Source organism: Cetorhinus maximus, chromosome 2 (genome assembly GCF_964194155.1).
Source record: "Cetorhinus maximus chromosome 2, sCetMax3.hap1.1, whole genome shotgun sequence".
Classification (NCBI taxonomy): domain Eukaryota; kingdom Metazoa; phylum Chordata; class Chondrichthyes; order Lamniformes; family Cetorhinidae; genus Cetorhinus; species Cetorhinus maximus.
In genome coordinates this window covers 155,139,566-155,157,151 of record NC_135880.1, presented here as the reverse complement: position 1 = coordinate 155,157,151, position 17,586 = coordinate 155,139,566, and the positions used below count along the sequence as shown (strand labels likewise).

Genomic DNA, 17,586 nt, shown 5'->3' with positions numbered 1-17,586 from the left:
CTCAATTGGCCATTGACAGGTCGGCGGGCGGACAGCTGGTTTCGCTGTCCGCCCACCTTCCTAAAAATTTAAAGGGACCGGGATGACGTCGGGGGTTCCTCCTGATGTCATCCCGCATCATTTTCCGCTCGGTGAGAGGGCCCCGCCCCCAAATCACTGAGGGGAAAATCCTGGCCTTAATGTTTCAGGCCTGTGACCTTTTATCAGAATGAATGATGAAAGGTCACAAGCCTGAAGCATGAGGGTAAGGCATTTTTCTTTAGATTGGGAGGCCAAACTCTTTGTCATTGCTGGACTATGTGGCTTGAAAGTTTGACAAGTACCCTTAAAATCAGCCACTGTCTCTTAAATATCCTCTGATATTCTGATTTTATGACTTCTGTTCATCAGAATGAAATGGACTATTAAGCAAAGCGGATCTGAAGTTCCATCATAATGGTAAACAGAGGTACACCATGGGTTAAAAGGGACTTCACAATATGCAGCAAATGCAAAGTGAAATAATGCAATCCTTTCTCTCATATGGCATGCTAATACACAAAAAGCATAACGCCTCTGGCTTTTTCCCATGGTCTGAACAAAATGATGGTAGGTAACTGCAAGTCAAAACAGCTTAGAGCAAGCTATGTTTGAAAGTAGTGGGAGGAGCCCTGGCTCAGACAAAACTAAGACGTGTATGTGTGTTAAGAGAGAGCTATTGTGTGCTTTAATGTAAGAAAATTAAAACATATAATTATTTCGAGACTCACTGTGAAGCTATGCATGCTACCCAACTAGTAGGTGGCCTCTTGAACTAAGATATGTACCTTTATCTTGAAAGATTTCTTGAACTATGGAATTCTTAGTAATATTTGCAAGTTAAGTCACTTGCTCCTACACTACTTACAGAGGCCTTTGTTAGCGTAAATAAATGCTGATTTGATGAGATAACTGTGCATGTTTATATGCCACCAAATTTTGAAGGAACCTAGGTGGTCTTAAGGCAATAGTTTGTATTTCTAGAGTACTGGTAGGGTAGGAGGCGTTTACATTAGTTCTAAAATACAATGGCACATACTGTGCTGCCAAAATAACAGCAGGTTTAATGGTACTTGCAATTATTAATGTTAAATTGTCCAGCAACTTATGGCGTGAAAGATACCTAAGGAATTGCGAATCACTACCAAGTTCCTGAATGATTTACACCACTTAACTGTCAGCTTTCCGAAAATAGCAGCTTGCCCTCAAACTCTCCATGAGTTTCATGAAATTACTGTAGTTTCTCATGAATTGCCAATTAAACTTACTACAAAATGTTAGGGGTAGTATTTAAAAGCCTATAGACCCTTGTAATAAGGAGAATTATGTTCCTGCAATGCACTCAACCTCTTTAGCACAGGAAGAGGACATCTGAAATTGTGAAGCCTCATTTCCACACTTAGTAGATTGTTGTTAAGAGATTTTCTTTTTTTTTCTACTTTTCCTTAGTGACTCTTTTTTTCTCTCTTAATCCAATCTTTCCTTCCCTCTCTCTGGGCTTAATTTTCAGGTGACTGTTGATGTCTGGCCCACATGTCCTAAGCCCACCCATGTTGGTAAAGATTCCACTTGTGCAAATGCCTTATTGGCTGCCTCTGCACTCGTTATCCTATTAAGGATGGCAGGCAGGTTCGCGAGGCTGGAGGCCCATTCAGAGGGCCAGCAGCGATGTCAGACCAGTAGCCCCACAGGCAGACAGGAGAGCAACATGGAGCCACCCTCGGTTGCCTGCAGAGCAAATAAAGAGGCCCGAAACTAGTAGGGCTATCAAGGAGGAAGGGAAACCCCCCTACAGGAATAGTGATGGATGGTTGTGGTCTTTGAGCTCCACGGTCCCGTCATTCCAACATGGAATCTCTGGCTCCATAGCGACCTAGCCAGTTGCTGGCTGACAGTGTCCAATGATCTGGCAATCTTCGACAGCACGAAAATTCCAGCACCATCGCAAAATGGCTGCTAAATGGGGCCTTAATTGCCCTAATGTAAAAACAGAAAATGCTGGAAAAACTCAGCAGGTCTGACAGCATCTGTGGAGAGAGAAACAGAGTTAACATTTTGAGCCCATATGACTCAAAACGTTAACTCTGTTTGTCTCGCCACAGATGCTGTCAGACCTGCTGAGCTTTTCCAGCATTTTCTGTTTTTATTTCAGATTTCCAGCTTCCGCAGTATTTTGCTTTTACCTTAATTGCCCTAATTGGCTGCCCAGCTCCGTGGAGGGGGGAGCCTACTCTGGTCCCTGCCCACCCTGGGAATGTACTCTGGGGGCAGGTATGTGTTAGGGGGCCCTTCTGAGGCAGTGTCTCTCTACATATCCTGGCCTGACTCCCGCCTCCAACTTTATCTCCATGGGGCCAGGAAAATTTAGCCCTTTATTACTCTTTCTGCACCTGACTTGGCTCCAATTCAACCAATTTCCTTCATCATCATCTTTTATTTTTTAATTCTCGAACCTTAACGCTCATAAGTTCAGAAGATAGACTGTTGGTCTCTTAGTTCACCAAGGTCCCAGATGCCCTGTTAGCAGCTTGTACTTCCAGCAAGTTGCAGGTCAAAATGTTTTCAAACTGATGGATGAGGAACATTGACAAATCATGCTGCATAATGCCTCACTTCAGCAGAGCATGTGATATAATGCCCTACTCCAGCAGAACATGCTGCATAATGTCCCACTCCAGCAGAGCATGCTGCATAATGCCTCACTCCAGCAGAGCATGCCACACAATGCCCTACTCCAGCAGAGCATGTTGCATAATGCCTCATTCCAACAGAGCTTGCCACACGATGCCCTACTCCAGCAGAGCATGCTGTATAGTGCCTCACTCCAGCAGAGCATGCCACATGATGCCCTGCTCCAGCAGAGCATGTTGCATAGTGCCGTACTCCAGCAGAGCATGCCACACAATGCCCTACTCCAGCAGAGCATGTTGCATAATGCCTCACTCCAGCAAAATCTGGACCAGTGTTGCCTCAACTAGAGGCTGGTGAAACATCAAAATCCTTACAATACTTGGCAGCTAAATACACCCAACAGAACAATACGTTTTATTGAACTAAATTACAATTTAGAGTATTTTCTTCAATAAAATTTTGCCCTATCATTGGCAGTCCATCTGTAGCCACTTATGCTCTGAAATTCTTTCCTCTACCTCTCCACATCCCACTCCTCCTTAAACCTAATTCCTCAACCAAACTTTTGATCACCGTATATAATATCTCCTTTCTTTGGTTCAATATCCTTTTTTTCCTCATACCTTTGTGAATGCCTTGGGGTTGTTTTCTATGTAAAAAAAACAAAGGAAAAACTTGCAATTATATGGTGCCTTTCATGAGTTCAGGTTTCAAGCCAATTAAGTATTTTTGAAATGTAGTGACTGTTATTATGTTACAAATACAGTAAACAATTTGCACACAGCAAGCTCCCACAACCAGCACTGAGATAATAATGATCCAATAATATATTTTAATGATGTTGGCCAAGGGATAAACATTAACCAGTAAACCAAGAGAATGTCCATGCTCTTCTTTAAAATAGTACCATGGGATCTTTTACATCCACCATAGAGAGCAGATCGGACCTAGGTTTAATGTTTCATCCGGAAGATGAGTTTCTGAGTACTGCACTGAAGTGTTAACCTGTATTCTATGCTCACATGCCTGGATTGGGACTTGAGCCCACAACCTTCAGGCTCATAGGCACTAGAGTCGTGGTTGAAGGCACTATACATATGCAAGTTGCTGTTGCTGTTCCAATCACAGCCAGGGAATTGCTTCTTATCTCTGCACAATCACCTCTGGAATTTCCCCAAGGATTCATTCTGGCTAGTGGCTTAATATAGGGCCTATGGTAAAGTTCACCCTTATATCTGACAGCAGATTAATCCGACAGCATTTTAGCTCTTAACACTTTCAGCAGTATAGTAGCAATGTAAACTTCAGAGTTTGTAGTTTATGCAGAAATACTGTGAATTAAGATGCTGTTTGTTGGGTTTAAGCTTTATGATCTATGCATGTTACATGCCAAAATTCTAACTACTTTGAAATGTCAAGCAATGAGGAAGTCTTTATTGCAGTGGGTTGGAGTATAAGAGGAAGTCTTGCTGCAGTAATTCAGAGCTTTGGTGAGACCACACCTGAAATACTGTGTACAGTTTTGGTCTCCTCACTAAAGGAAGGATGTGCTTGTCCTCGAGGGTGTGCAACCAAATTTCACTAAATTGATTCCTAGAATAAGAGGGTTGACCTATGAGAACGGATTGAATAGAATGGGCTGATGGTCTCTGGAGTTTAGAAGAATGAATTGAAACATATATGGGCAGAATTTCACCCATGTCGGGTGGGCTCGGCAAGGGCGGTCGGGAAGCCAACCGCGATTGGGGCCGGAAGGCAATTTCACATTGGCTGGCCAATTATGGCCGCCGAGTGTGAAACGCGAGCAGCAGTGCTCAGCACTACCTGTGCGGCTGGGGGGATGGGGGGAGAGTGCGAACCGGACGAGCACGAACTTAATCTCCCTGAGGCGCAGAGCTCAGGGAGAGGAAGAGATATATAAAAAAGGGAAATAAAAATGTAATGAAACCTGTCCCCTCATGTGACTCTGTCTGACCACAGGTTGCTCACTGGTTTACATGGACTGTACTTATTGTGAACATTAGACTATAAGATAGCTTTTGTAACTTGTGTATCCTTACAAATCTGTATATATCTGTAAAGGTATAGTTGTGGGTGAAGGAAATTACAATACGTAATACAGTGCATCTTTTCTTGTTTAATAAATGTTTTATTCTTTTGTTAAAAGTTCATCAGCTGACTTCTGTGACTCTTCAGTAGCTACTCTCCACGTATCTAAACAAACACCCTGGGATCAGGCTTGTCCAATTGTAATATCAGCTCGGATCATAACAAACTGAGCTGAGGAGAAATTTCTCCGCTCAGAGAGTTGTTGAATTTTGGAATTTTCTACCCTAGAGGGCTGTGGATGCTCAGTTGTTGAATATATTCAAGACTAAGATAGACAGATTTTTGGACACAAAGGGATATGGGATGGTGCAGAAAAGCAGAGTTGAGGTAAAAGATCAGCCATGCTCTTAGTGAATGGTGGTGCAGGCTCAAGGGGCCTGATGGCCTACTCCTGTTAATATTATGTTTTTATCTCTGCATGTGAGGCTCCTCTTTCCCTTTCTCCATTTCCTATAACAGTTAGTTCTTGCCTGTCTATTTTTCCCTCAGTTAATTGTAGTTTGTTTGTGTGGCTGCCATCCTTCTCCAGTTTCCCCTTCCTCCTTAAAGCACATTACTATCTCTCTCTTGGCTTGTACTTTTGCTTTTACATACAGATCTATTCTAGATGCTCACTTAAATTCTATGTCTGCCTTTCTTTTTCTGTTATTTATTTTCAAGGGCTTCTCTATTATTACATCTGCTTGTTCTTTCTTTGTGTTACATGTCCTGCCTTTTCATGTAGTGATGTGAATACTGACCTGCAGTAGGACACAAAACAGAGTGATTTGTCAAGGCCACCATTCTGCATCTAATCTTGTGATTTTCACACAACTTTTTGTCAGTTTCCCTTTGAACCAGTAGCGTGTTTTATAGTGTAGGGCTTGGCTTCAGCTCACCCAGGAATGAAGAAAGTTACTCTAGCATCAGCTCATATGTTTGCCATGTACTCCACTCCCTGTGCTTGCTGGCACTTTAAATCAAACTGTAGTTTTAAGTAATGCTGATATCTGGAGCACTTACCGACAGTAAAACCAACTGTTACAGTACACAGCTTGAAACTAACTTCACTGTACACCACTGATTGAAATTAAAGTGGGGTTTTGGATAGCACGAATGTACCAATGAAATGCTGCCCTCTGACCACTGGATGTTTCAATTTTGAAGACAACTTATGGTATTTTAAAGTCCATGTTGCGCTCACCAATTGTATTTAGTGTAAAGAAGCTTTGACACCCAACGATGAGTCAAAATGTCAACGGTGATGGAGCTATTAGAATTGGAAGGTGCATTGTTTTTGATAGAAAACACATTTGACTGGTTTGTAATCAAGAGACCCGAGGGATCCTGTTGTGAAATATGGCAGACAGCAAGAAAGTGATTTCCTTAAATGGGATGGGCTCGAAGAATTTGCATTATCAATGCTTTCTGTTTTGGCAACTAACTTCCATTGGGTTAAGTGGTGATCTAATTCAGGCATTTAAAGTAACTCTGAGGAAACTATATCCTCCTGTAGTAGAAGCCATAGAGGGAATAAGCTTAAAATTAGAGCTAGGTCATTTAGGTGTAATGTCCAGAAGCAAACCTTCACAAAAACCATCATAGCAATCTGCAAAGCTCTGAAAGGCCGAAGATGCTGAATAATTTTAAATTTTAAAGAGTCTTCCTGAAGAAAGAAACATGCTGTCAAAGCTTTTTGTCTTACACTCATCACGACAGGTGCAAGAATACCAAATTTTAAAAAGAACACTGCATTAGAAAAGGGTACTGATTGGTTGGCAGGTGGATTTTGATTGGTGGAGACGTTGCCGTAGAGAATGCACCAGGGGAAAGTTATCCCCCAAGTTGTTGTTTAAATTTTAAAAAAGCAAGTGGACTCTGATTGGTCATGGGTAATGCACCAGGGAACCGTTGTTCCCCATGCTTTTGTTTAATTGAGAAAGGTGGAATGCCTGGACATATTCCTTCTGTTTGCAGAGTACAGGACCCTGCATATGAATATATGTATCTTCTAGCAAGTATAAGTGAGCCACATTGCAAGCCCAGCTGATAATTAAATTAATTGTTAGTGTGCGTCTTAGCACACTCAGGATTGTTCAGTAAGTGCCGTCCGGTCACGGAATCACATCTAATGTTGGACACTATGTTCTGAATTTTGCAAGCATGGGCTGGTTGAGTATGGTCAGTACTCTGTCTATTGCGAACAGACAAAGGGACATGCTGTTTGATACAGTCCACCAGTCATTGGGGCTGGCGAGGTCTACATACCCGAACAGTGCGCAGTCTACCTCAAATTACCCTGGAAAGGTAAGCTGTCTCAAAAATTTGAGCAACAGGTGAAGCTAGTCATTTCACGTGACTACTATGCAGCAGCAACATGAGTAGAATTCTCTACCAATAGGGTGCTGCCATCAAGCCAAAAAGATGTTCTCCCTACCACACAAATGAGTAAGGTGGTATATGAATTTCAGTGCCAGTGTGATGCTGGGTATGCTGGCTGTATGTCCCAACAACTGGTGGTTCGTGTCATACAGCGTGTCCCTTTGGCTATTCACAAAGACAGAGTACTAACCGTATTCAACCAGACCAAGCTTGCAAAACTCAGATCATAGTGTCCAACATTAGATGTGATTCCACGATTGGACAACACTTACTAAACACTCCTGATTGTACTAAGAAATACACTAACAACCAATTTAAGATTATCAGTCGGGCTTGGAATATGGTTCACTTACACTTGAAGGAGCTACTTATATTCATATGCAGGGCCCTGTCCTCTGCAAACAGAAAGAATATGTTCAGGCATTGCACCTTTTTTAATTAAACAAAAGCAAAGAGGATAACTGTCCCCGGTGCATTCTCCATGGCAATGCCTCGGCCAGGGTCCACTTGCCAACTAATGAGCACCCTTTTCTCATGCAGTATTAATTATTGTTTCTTTTAAAATTTGGTATTCTTGCATCTGTCCTGATCAGTGGAAAGTGAAAGGCTTCAACAGCGTGTCTCATTTTTCAGCAAGACTCAAGTACTGTACTACCAAGCGACTAAATCTTAAAGACTGAGATCGAATGATTTTTCAATAGATTGAAAGATTCAGGTAAAAGTATTAAGGGGCATGGATCAAAGGCCGATAGATAGATTTAGAGTTCACATGAGCCATGATATAACTGAGTAGTGGTACAGACTCAAAGGGTTAAATTGCCACCTCCTGTTTGCATGTTCCCATGTTGAAAGGAAATTCAAATGTTCTGGCACTGTTGAGATGATCTTCAAGACTACTGAGGGAGATTTCAAGGGCAATTAGGGATGGGCAAAGAAATGCTGGCCCAGCTAGCAATGCCCTGAAAGAATAAGAATAAAATTACTAAAATCTGCAACATTAATGCTGGAAGTAGAAAATATCTGTGTATGTGTTTTGCAAGTGAGTCAAAGAGTCATTTTCAGATAACAAATCTTGATCTGATAATTTTACTCCTGGTTATCATCTTAGTTGTAGAACTCACTTTTCCATTAGCCCTTGATACTGAATAACTCAGGTTGAACCTGTGAATTGTTTCACACAGAGAAAATTGATCTGTTATGGTAAGAGCTCCTCAAAACTCATGTGAAGTTTACAGAAAACTCTTTCAGTTGCTGAGTATGGATTAGTCTTAAATCAGTAAAGTAAATAAAGTGATTTCTTAATTGCATTAATTCATAAGATGATACGAAATAGGAGCAAGAGTAGGTCATTTGGCATCTTCACATTTCTACTTCTCTCCAGCTCTTAAGAAGGGTCATAACTCTGTTTCTCTCTCCACAGATGCTGCTAGACCTGCTGAGTTTTTCCAGCATTTTCTGTTTTTGTTTCAGATTTCCAGTATCTGCAGTATTTTGCTTTTATCTTAGGTCATTTGACCCACTGAGTCCACTCCGCCATTTGACAAGGCCATGATTGATCTGATTGGGGCCTTAACATCACTTTCCTGCCTGTCTTCCATAACCCTTAATTCCCTTGTCGAACAAAAATATGTCTAACTCAACCTTAAATTTATTCAATGACCCAGCCACCACTGCTCTTTGTAGTAGAGAATTCCAAAGGTTAATGACCCTGTGAGAGAAAAAACTCCTCCTCGCCTCCGCCGCAAATGCGAGATCCCTTACTTTTAAACTGCATGTCATGGTTCTAGATTTCCCCATGATAGGAAGCATCTCCCAGCATCTTTCCTATCAAGTCCTGTCAGAATTTTATATGTTTCAATAAGATCATCAGTCATTCTTCTAAACTCCAATGAGTATAGGCCGAACTTGCTCAAACTTCCCTCATAAGACAACCCCTTCTTTCCAGGGAGCAGCCTAATGAACTTCCTTTGAACTGCTTCCAATGCAGGTACATCCCATTAAGTAAGGAGACCAAAACCGTACACAGTACTCCAGGTGCGGTCTCACCAATGTCCTATGCAACAGTAGGAAGAATTTGCTACTTTTATATTCAATCCCCTTTGCAATAAAGGCCAACATTTCATTTGCCTTCCTAATTACTTGCTGTACCTGCATGCTAACTTATTGTGATTCATATACAATGACACCCAGATCCCTCTGTACTACAGCATTCAGCAGTCTCTCTCTCTCTATATATAATATTCTGTTTTTCTATTCTTCCTGCTAAAATGGACAACTTTACATTTCCCACATTTTTCCCCATCTGCCATTTTTTTTTGCTCACTCTCTTAACCTATCTATATTCCTTTGCAGACTTTTTATATCTTGCTCACAACTTACTTTCATACCTGTCTTTGTATCTAGAATATAGTAGGTCCCTTCATCCAAGTCATTAATATAGATCGTAAATAGTTGAGGTACTAGCACTGATGCCTTCCGTATTCCACTAATTACAGGCCAGGATTTCCCGGTTGGCAAGCTGGGGGGCAGCGTTCGCTCACCGATGCGTAAATGACGCGGGATGATGTCGGGCGGATCCCCCAATGGGGGAAAAGCTCTGCCCACAGATTTCCAACCTGAAAATGACCCATTTCTCTTGACTCTCCGTTTCCCGTTAGTTAGCCAATCCTCTATCAATACTAATATTTCACCCCTAACACTGTGAGCTCTTTATGTGGCACCTTATTGAAAGCCTTTTGGAAATCCAAAATCAATACATCTCTGGTTTCCCCTTATCCAACCCACTTGTTACATCTGCAAAGAACTCTAATAAATCTGTCAAACATGATTTCCCTTTCAGAAAACCCCACCAAGGTCAATATCTCTTTCCTGAGGCTTGACGCCCAAAATTGTTTGCAATGCTCCAGATGAAGCATGATGAAGTATCAACTGAAGCATCACATCCTCACTTTTGAATTTCAAACACCTTGAGATGAAGACAACACCCCATTATTGTTTTTGATTACTTTAAGTACCTGCACATTAGCTTTTAGTAATTTATGTACATGGACATCTAAATCTCTACTCTTAGTCTCTACACTATAAAGAAAATATTCTGATTTATCCTACACAAATCAAAACTGATAACCTCATACTTACTCAGGTTTCAGCGGTCATAGATTTCCTACTTACTTATTCTGACCATGTCTCTTTGTCCCATCCACACAACTTACTGGGCAGGATTTTTCAGTCGGCGAGTGGGGGCGGGCCCGACAGGCCAGCACATAAAATGATGCACGATGATGTTGGGCATGCATCCCGGCATCATTGCGCTGTCTGACGATGTTTTGTTCGGCAGGCACGTGCCAGAGTTGGCTACGTGCCCACCAATATTTAAACGGCCTATTAAGGCCATTAAGGAAGTAATTAAAGTTGGCGGGCAGGCGAAGAGGCCAAGCGGCCTTCACGGTTTTTAGGAAGCCTCATCCACGAGTGGGATGAGATTTCCTAAAGCTTTTATTAACTAAATAAATTTTGATTTTCAAAATATCAAAACATGTCCCATCTCATATGACAGTCATGTATGGGGACATGCATAATTAAATTTTAAATCCATTTATTAAATAATTTCAAAAGCCCTTCAATCTCCCTGAGGCAGCTCCGTGCCTCAGAGTGATTGAAGCGCCCTTTTGCACTGGCCCTGACTCTCCCTCCTCCCCCCGCCTGCACAGGTAGCACTGAGAACCAAGGCTTGCATCTTAGACTGGTGGGCCTTAACTGGCTCACGTAAAATGGTGGTGTGGAGCCGATTGCGGGCAGCTCCACGACCGCCCTCGCCTGCTCCTGCCGAGCCTGCCCACCGACTGAAAAATTCAGCCTACTGTGTCTCCTAAAATGGGCTGAGGCCCTGATACAAATCCCTGGGGAAAATCACATCACATGAACATATTATCCCTATTCTCTGTCTCCTATCTCCAATGAATTACCAACTCATGTTAGAAGGTTGCCTCCAATTCCATGTACATTAATTTCTACCAATAATCTCTTGAACAAGACATTTCAAATGTTACTTTCCTGTTAGGTACTGTTAACATTTAAAGAATAAATCTGAACGCCCAGCAATTAACCAACAGAACTACACCACAAGATTTCACATTTTTAAACAAAACAAACTTTATTGTGCATAAAGAAAAATTAAACAAAGCAAGCGCCACTAATTTAACACTAGATCTTATAAAGACTTATGTTATAAACTCAGTTCTATTGTTTACTTGCCCTGCCTCGAGAGTTCTCTTATCTTACAAGATCTTGAGGGTTCATTCACTTTTCCTGGGACCAACCCAAATTTGTGCCACAGCCCACCAGAATTCACTTTAATGCTCCCCAGTGTCCTAGCTATCCTCTGAGGTTAGATTCCATGGGGGCCCTTCCAATAACATGACTGTGGATGCCTCAGTTCCTTGTTTGGGTTGATGGCACATTTCCAACTGCCTTCCCACAGCTTTCCAACCTAACTCTGTTGACTGTTTACTGCCACAAGGCTCTGTGAGGACCACTGTAGATTTCTTCAACCAGCTGCAAGCTAAACCAAATCTTTCGCTGTTTTTCCCTCATGAAATCCAAACTGAGATAGAGCCCCAACTGCATTCCATAAGGTGAACGACAAAATTAGCATTTTCGCTACTTGAAGGGCAGGCCCAATGGACTATCATCATCTGTTGGCTCTCTCCATCTGGTAAGATGCAGTCTACACCACAGCAAAACTACAACTGCACTCTCTGTTCCCAAACTAAACTGCTTGCTTTTGTCAGCAAACACACACAGATAAATAAAGGAACTTTCTGCTCCCATGTCCCATTTCCATTATGATGTGGCAGGATATTGGATGCTCTCAGACAGAAATTTACATGAATCATTTTACCTCCTATGCTACTCTTTGATTATGCAACCCGATAGGAATAATTTATATTTCTAATGGATATAGTTGCCCTTTTTCAGGCAACCTGGCTCTAAAATAATCTTAGAGATGGATCATTCATTGTTCAGGCTTTTCTCACTATCAACTCAGACCTTGCACGATAATCATAGGCTACCTTTTAAATGTAATTAACTCCAAGCTTGTTTGAATTACACTTACTTCAGGGTTGCTTATCAGTTTCTCAATCAGATGCTCTCATTTTTCTACAATTAAAACTTTAATTGCTAAAACTAAAACGTTATACTCTAAAACATATTAACCATGAACCAGGTTTTTGCAACACAAATACTTTTTGCAAGTCATTATAAATGACATCCATAGGCATTTCCTTTTTCATCATGTTAGTGGCTTCTTTTAAAAAATGCAACTTGATTAGTCAGACATGATTTACTCCTTTACAAAATCATGTTGACTCTCCTGGTCAGCTGATACTTTCAAAATGGTCAGTCATTCTATCCCTAATAATAGGGTCCACTAATGTCTCTATGGCCAGAAATTTCCCCCCATCAGGGAAGTTGTGCAGGGGCGGGCGCGAACCCGACTGGCGCCCCCAATCGGGTCCGCACCACCATTTTATGTGGGCAGGCCAATTAAGGCCCGCCCATCGTGACGCACGCCCGGAAGCGCTGAAACACTCCCTGGGCGAGCGGGGAGGGGTTCCCTGAGTGGTTCCCTGTGCTCTTTCGCACGTGCTCGCGAAAGAGCGCAGAGATCTCCCTGAGGCATGGAGGTGCCTCAGGGAGATTTGTTTGAGTGTTAAACTTTTAAATAAAGGATTTTTAAACTTTTAAAACATGTCCCCTCATGTGACACTATCACATGAGCTGGGACATGTCAAAGAATAAATGTATAAATTTTTATTAGATTTTAAAACAGTTCATGAAACCTCATCCCGCAAATGCAAAGGCCGCCTGGGCTCTTCACCTGCCCGCCAACCTTAAGGTTGGACAGGCAGCTCATTAAATTGAGTTAATTAGGTTTTAAATGGCTTTAATAGGCCTTTGACAGTTTGGTGGGCTCGCAGCCGACTTGGCTGTGTGCCCGCCGAACTGAAAGTATAAATGGCATGCGGTGACGTCGGGACGCCCGCCTGACATCACCGCACATCATTTTACGCATCAGCGAGCAGGCCCCACCCCCCAGCCAGGAAAATGCTGCCCCATATTTGACAATAAACGGTCAGGTCTGTAGTTACCTGGGTTCTCCCTCACTTCTTTGTTAAATAATGGTGTTACATTTGCAATTTTTTCAATCAAAGGGCACAATTTTAAAAATCTAATGAGCTTAAGAGAATTATGACTCTTGCATTTGCAATTTTATCACCGATTCCTTTTAATACCTTAGGATTTGAAACCATTGGGCCTTGGAAAGTTTGTTTCATTATTTTTGCCATTACATTTTTTCTTTTTTATATTAAATCCACTTAGTTCTTCCCCCATGTCTAATTTTTTCCCCACATACCACTGGTATTTTTTCCTCTTCCTCTACTATTACTACAGATACAAAGTACTTGCTTAACTAGACTGACATGTCCTTATTATTCATTATTGTCTCTCCTGCTCTGTGCTTAATGGGCCCACAATCTCCTTTACCACTTTCTTTCTCTTAATATAGGTCTGATGCTGAAAATCTCAGGACCCATCCCGTGCCTATTTTGGATTTTCGAGGATTTTGGATTACCCGCCCAGACCAGATGAGGCCAGGTGATAAAGATAAGCGTTTTACTTTCAAGTTTCTGAACTGGACTGAGGTTGTACCATCTTTTGTTTCCGAGGTCAGCAATCCCTCCTGGATACCTGTATTAACGTGCAAGGTATTCTTGGTGAGGTGAGTTCCTCACATTTAATCTCTGTATTTAATATCCAGGCTTCAGAGTGAGGATGCGTAAAATATTCTTCAGTGGTTACAATGAATTTAAGGATGTAATTTATGTAATCACCCATATAACTACATATTGTATTTCAAAGAGCTTGCAATTTTTCATATTTTTTCTTCATTCACTCTGTCCTGTGGGCTGAGAGAAAAATGTCCAGTTAATGGACAATTCCGGTTCTCAGACAGTCAGATTTGGGGTACTGTACTTGTATAATTATAGAAATTATTGCTATTAGCCTTGATCTGCCTTGCAATGAACATTCATTTTCTGCGCCTCTTCTTACTTTCTTGTTGCTTTTTGTAAATCCAGTATGTTGGGTTTCCACTTTTCCTTGCATTTTTGTAAGCCTTTTCTTTTAGCCTGATATTGTCTCTTACCTCATTTATTTGAATGATTGTGCTACATCAATCCCAAGTTGTTGAGAGCCCAAAGAGCCTAAAGCTTCCCCTCTCCTCAAACAATACAGATATCTCTTTTGAGGTTCTGTAGAGCTCTCTAATATCAGATTACTGAATAACACCTGTTCACTAATATTACTTTTAACCATTTCAATCAAGTTCAGCTTGGCCGTGTTGACTTTTAGCAAATCTATTTACTACATCTACAACAAGCACTAGAAGAATGTGGTATAAATGGGCATTCATTCATCAAAAATGATCAGTCCCCAGGACAATGCAGTGGGGTATATTTCAGAGAATTGGAAATATACTTCTAAAAGCTACATTGTACTCATGAGCAAATTCTTAATGCTGCTACCTAGACACTAAAACATAAGTTACTTAATACAGAGAAAAACTATTTTTGCCCATCCTAAAATAAAAGTAATGCTCATTAAAGTAATATAACTTTATTTTCCCCAAAATCAGTTATATTTTCTTTATATTGAGAAACTGCTTTGAAGAATAAAGTTAATGGGCAGAATTTTCCCGTTGGCGTGCGGGGCCCGCGTAAAATGACGCGTGGTGACGTCGGCCGAGCATCCCGACATCACCATGTGCCATCACAATATTTCGCTGGGCAGGCGCGCGATGATGTCCGATGCGCGCCTGCCATTAATAAACAGGCCACTTAAGGCCCTTGACTCACCAATCGACAGGCGCTGGCACAAGGGGTACAGGGCCAAGAGGTAGTCCAAGGCGGAAGGGGCTGCAGAAGACATCACTATCCTGCTGCCAGGGTATACAAACAGCGAAGCAGCTACCTCAATATGTCTGAGGTGCAGTGCCGAATGAGGCTCCATCTCTCAAGGGAGACAGTCACCTCCATCTGTCAGATGATAGGGCCTGAGATCTCCCTTAACTGTGTGGGTGGATGCCCCATGCCAGTGGCTCTGAAGGTCACAGCTGCCCTCAACTTCTATGCCTCTGGCCCCTTCCAGGGGTTGGTGGGTGATCTTTGCGGTGTCTCCCAATCAGCTGTCCACACTTATGTCAAGCAGGTTACAGGTTACAGACGCTCTGTTCAGACGTGCATTGACCTTCATCCACTACCGTTGGGACCAGGCAAGCCAGACACAGCGAGCCAGAGGCTTCACGGCCATTGCTGGCATCCAGGGTGTCCACTACACACACGTGACCATCAAGGCGCCAGCAGGTAAGCCCGTTACCTTCATCAACAGGAAGGGCTTCCACTCCATAAACATGCAGATAGTGTGTGATCACAGGATGCTGATTCTACAAGTCTGTGCAAGGTACCCAGGCAGTTCCCATGGCGCCTACATCATCAGACACTCTCAAGTGCCTGGGCTCTTCTGTGCTCTGGCCCGGCTTGATGGATGGCTGCTGGGTGACAAGGACTATCCCCTCAGAATGTGGCTCAATACGCCTCTCCACCATCCAAGTACAGAAGCAGAGCAGCGGTACAATAGTAGCCACGCCTCCACAAGGGCTGTGGTGGAGAGAACAATCGGTCTTCTCAAAATGCGCTTCCGATGCCTGGACCGCTCAGGGGGCGCACTCCAGTACCCAGGGCAATATCTGCTGGCCCACCAAGCAAAGGACAAATGCCGTCAATGATTCAATGCAGTCACTACACTCAGACTTGGGAGTGGTGGGGGGGCAGCAGGAGGGTAAGCCAACCTGCTGGGTTAAGTGACCAATGCCAACATGGTACTCACCCTGCCAGAGCGCAACAAGTTGTTGAAGCGCTTGCGACACTAGATCCAGGTGCGCCGCACCATGTCACGGAAGCTCACCACCTCCGCCACCTCCTTCCAGTCATGTGGGGGGGCCTCCTCCTCCAATCCTGGGGAACCAGCACCTCCCGCCATGCTGCCACCTCCTCGAGGAGGGCAGCAAGACAATCATCTGAAAAATGAGGGGCCCTAGCCTCCAGCCTGGCCTGTCCCGCTGTCCTATCCTCCAGCCTGGCCTGTCCCGCTGTCCTATCCTCCAGCCTGGCCTGCTCTGCTGGCCCACCCTCCGGACTGGCGTGCTCACCAGATGCCCTCTGGTGAGCCCTTCCAATTGTCATTGTGAGCAGCCTTGCAAAGGCTGCCAGCGCTTCATATAAACAGGCCGCTGGGTCGCCATTGGACCCGCCAGACATTACACTCCTGTCGCCGCCTGCCCACTCCCGCTATCCTCGGGAGTCGCGCATTACGCTGGGCGGGCCTGCCCGCGTAAAATGGCGGCAGCGCACATCTGATCGTGGGCAGCAATCGGGTCCGTCCCTGCCTGCTCCGCCACCCCTCCCAACCAGAAAATTCAGCCCAATATGTGTGATAAAAACTATCTGGAAGGAAAGTTGATAAAATAACTGAAGGGTTAGATTGCTGGGATTCAAGTCACATTGGCTTGTTGGCAAAAGTGGCATAACTAATCAGAATCCAATGAGTGAGGCAGAAGAAAAGATCTTGCTGGTTATTATTAGCACTGTTCATTCTGATTGTTGCCAGCCACTTTGACTAATCTCACACTATTACTATAATTATCATGATTTTCAATCATCACAAGCTGAAAAGGACTGCACTGCAATCAGATATCTCTGCAAGTTACAGCTGTCACTCAGCCAAATATTCTACTGTACAATGTACTCACACACAAAAGCATCTACACACACAATTTCTTACACACCTCTTGTGCATTTTTGTTTTATAATTTTGATGGTGGGGGCTGAATGCTACTAATTTTGTTTTGAGTTAGCCATTTGGAGACAGTTCCCTTTCCGACGTTTCTGTTCCCTCCTGGGCAACAATGTAGGTGAGACTGGCAGCACGCCAATCTGATCTCTTACTCCTCTTTTAATTGTAAACATTTATATTTTCCAAAATGCAAATCATTTTGAAATTTTCAATTTGCTTTTACTTCAGAAGATAGTACAATTTATGCAATTTATTTTGAAAGCTAACGTGTGCAATTTGAATTATAATTCAAGTAACCTACTCTGAAGCGTGAAAAATCACCTAGCAAGCATTTAGAACCAGAAGTATTCTCATAAAGAAGAACAGTTTTCATTCATGGAACTTCAGGAATTTTTTTCCTTGCCAGCATCAAAGTCTTGAAGCAATGAACCAAATGACACCACAAAATCTCATAAATACTGTGATGTGGCCATTCAAGCTCCCATCTCTCCTCAGTGTTCCAGTGCTCATTCAATAGAAACAAAAACAGAAATACCTGGAAAAACTCAGCAG

General features: G+C 42.8%; 1 protein-coding gene and 1 long non-coding RNA gene across 11 annotated transcripts in view; one reads left to right on the top strand and one right to left on the bottom strand.

The window, feature by feature from the left end:
• LOC144698817 (nuclear factor 1 B-type-like) overlaps window positions 1-17,586 on the bottom strand; it is a 375,700-nt gene that overhangs the window by 230,214 nt on the left and 127,900 nt on the right. The window lies entirely within an intron of this gene.
• Window positions 897-2,683, top strand: LOC144698972 (uncharacterized). Its single transcript, XR_013580554.1, has 2 exons — window positions 897-2,033; window positions 2,150-2,683. It is a non-coding gene; the product is annotated as an uncharacterized LOC144698972 (long non-coding RNA).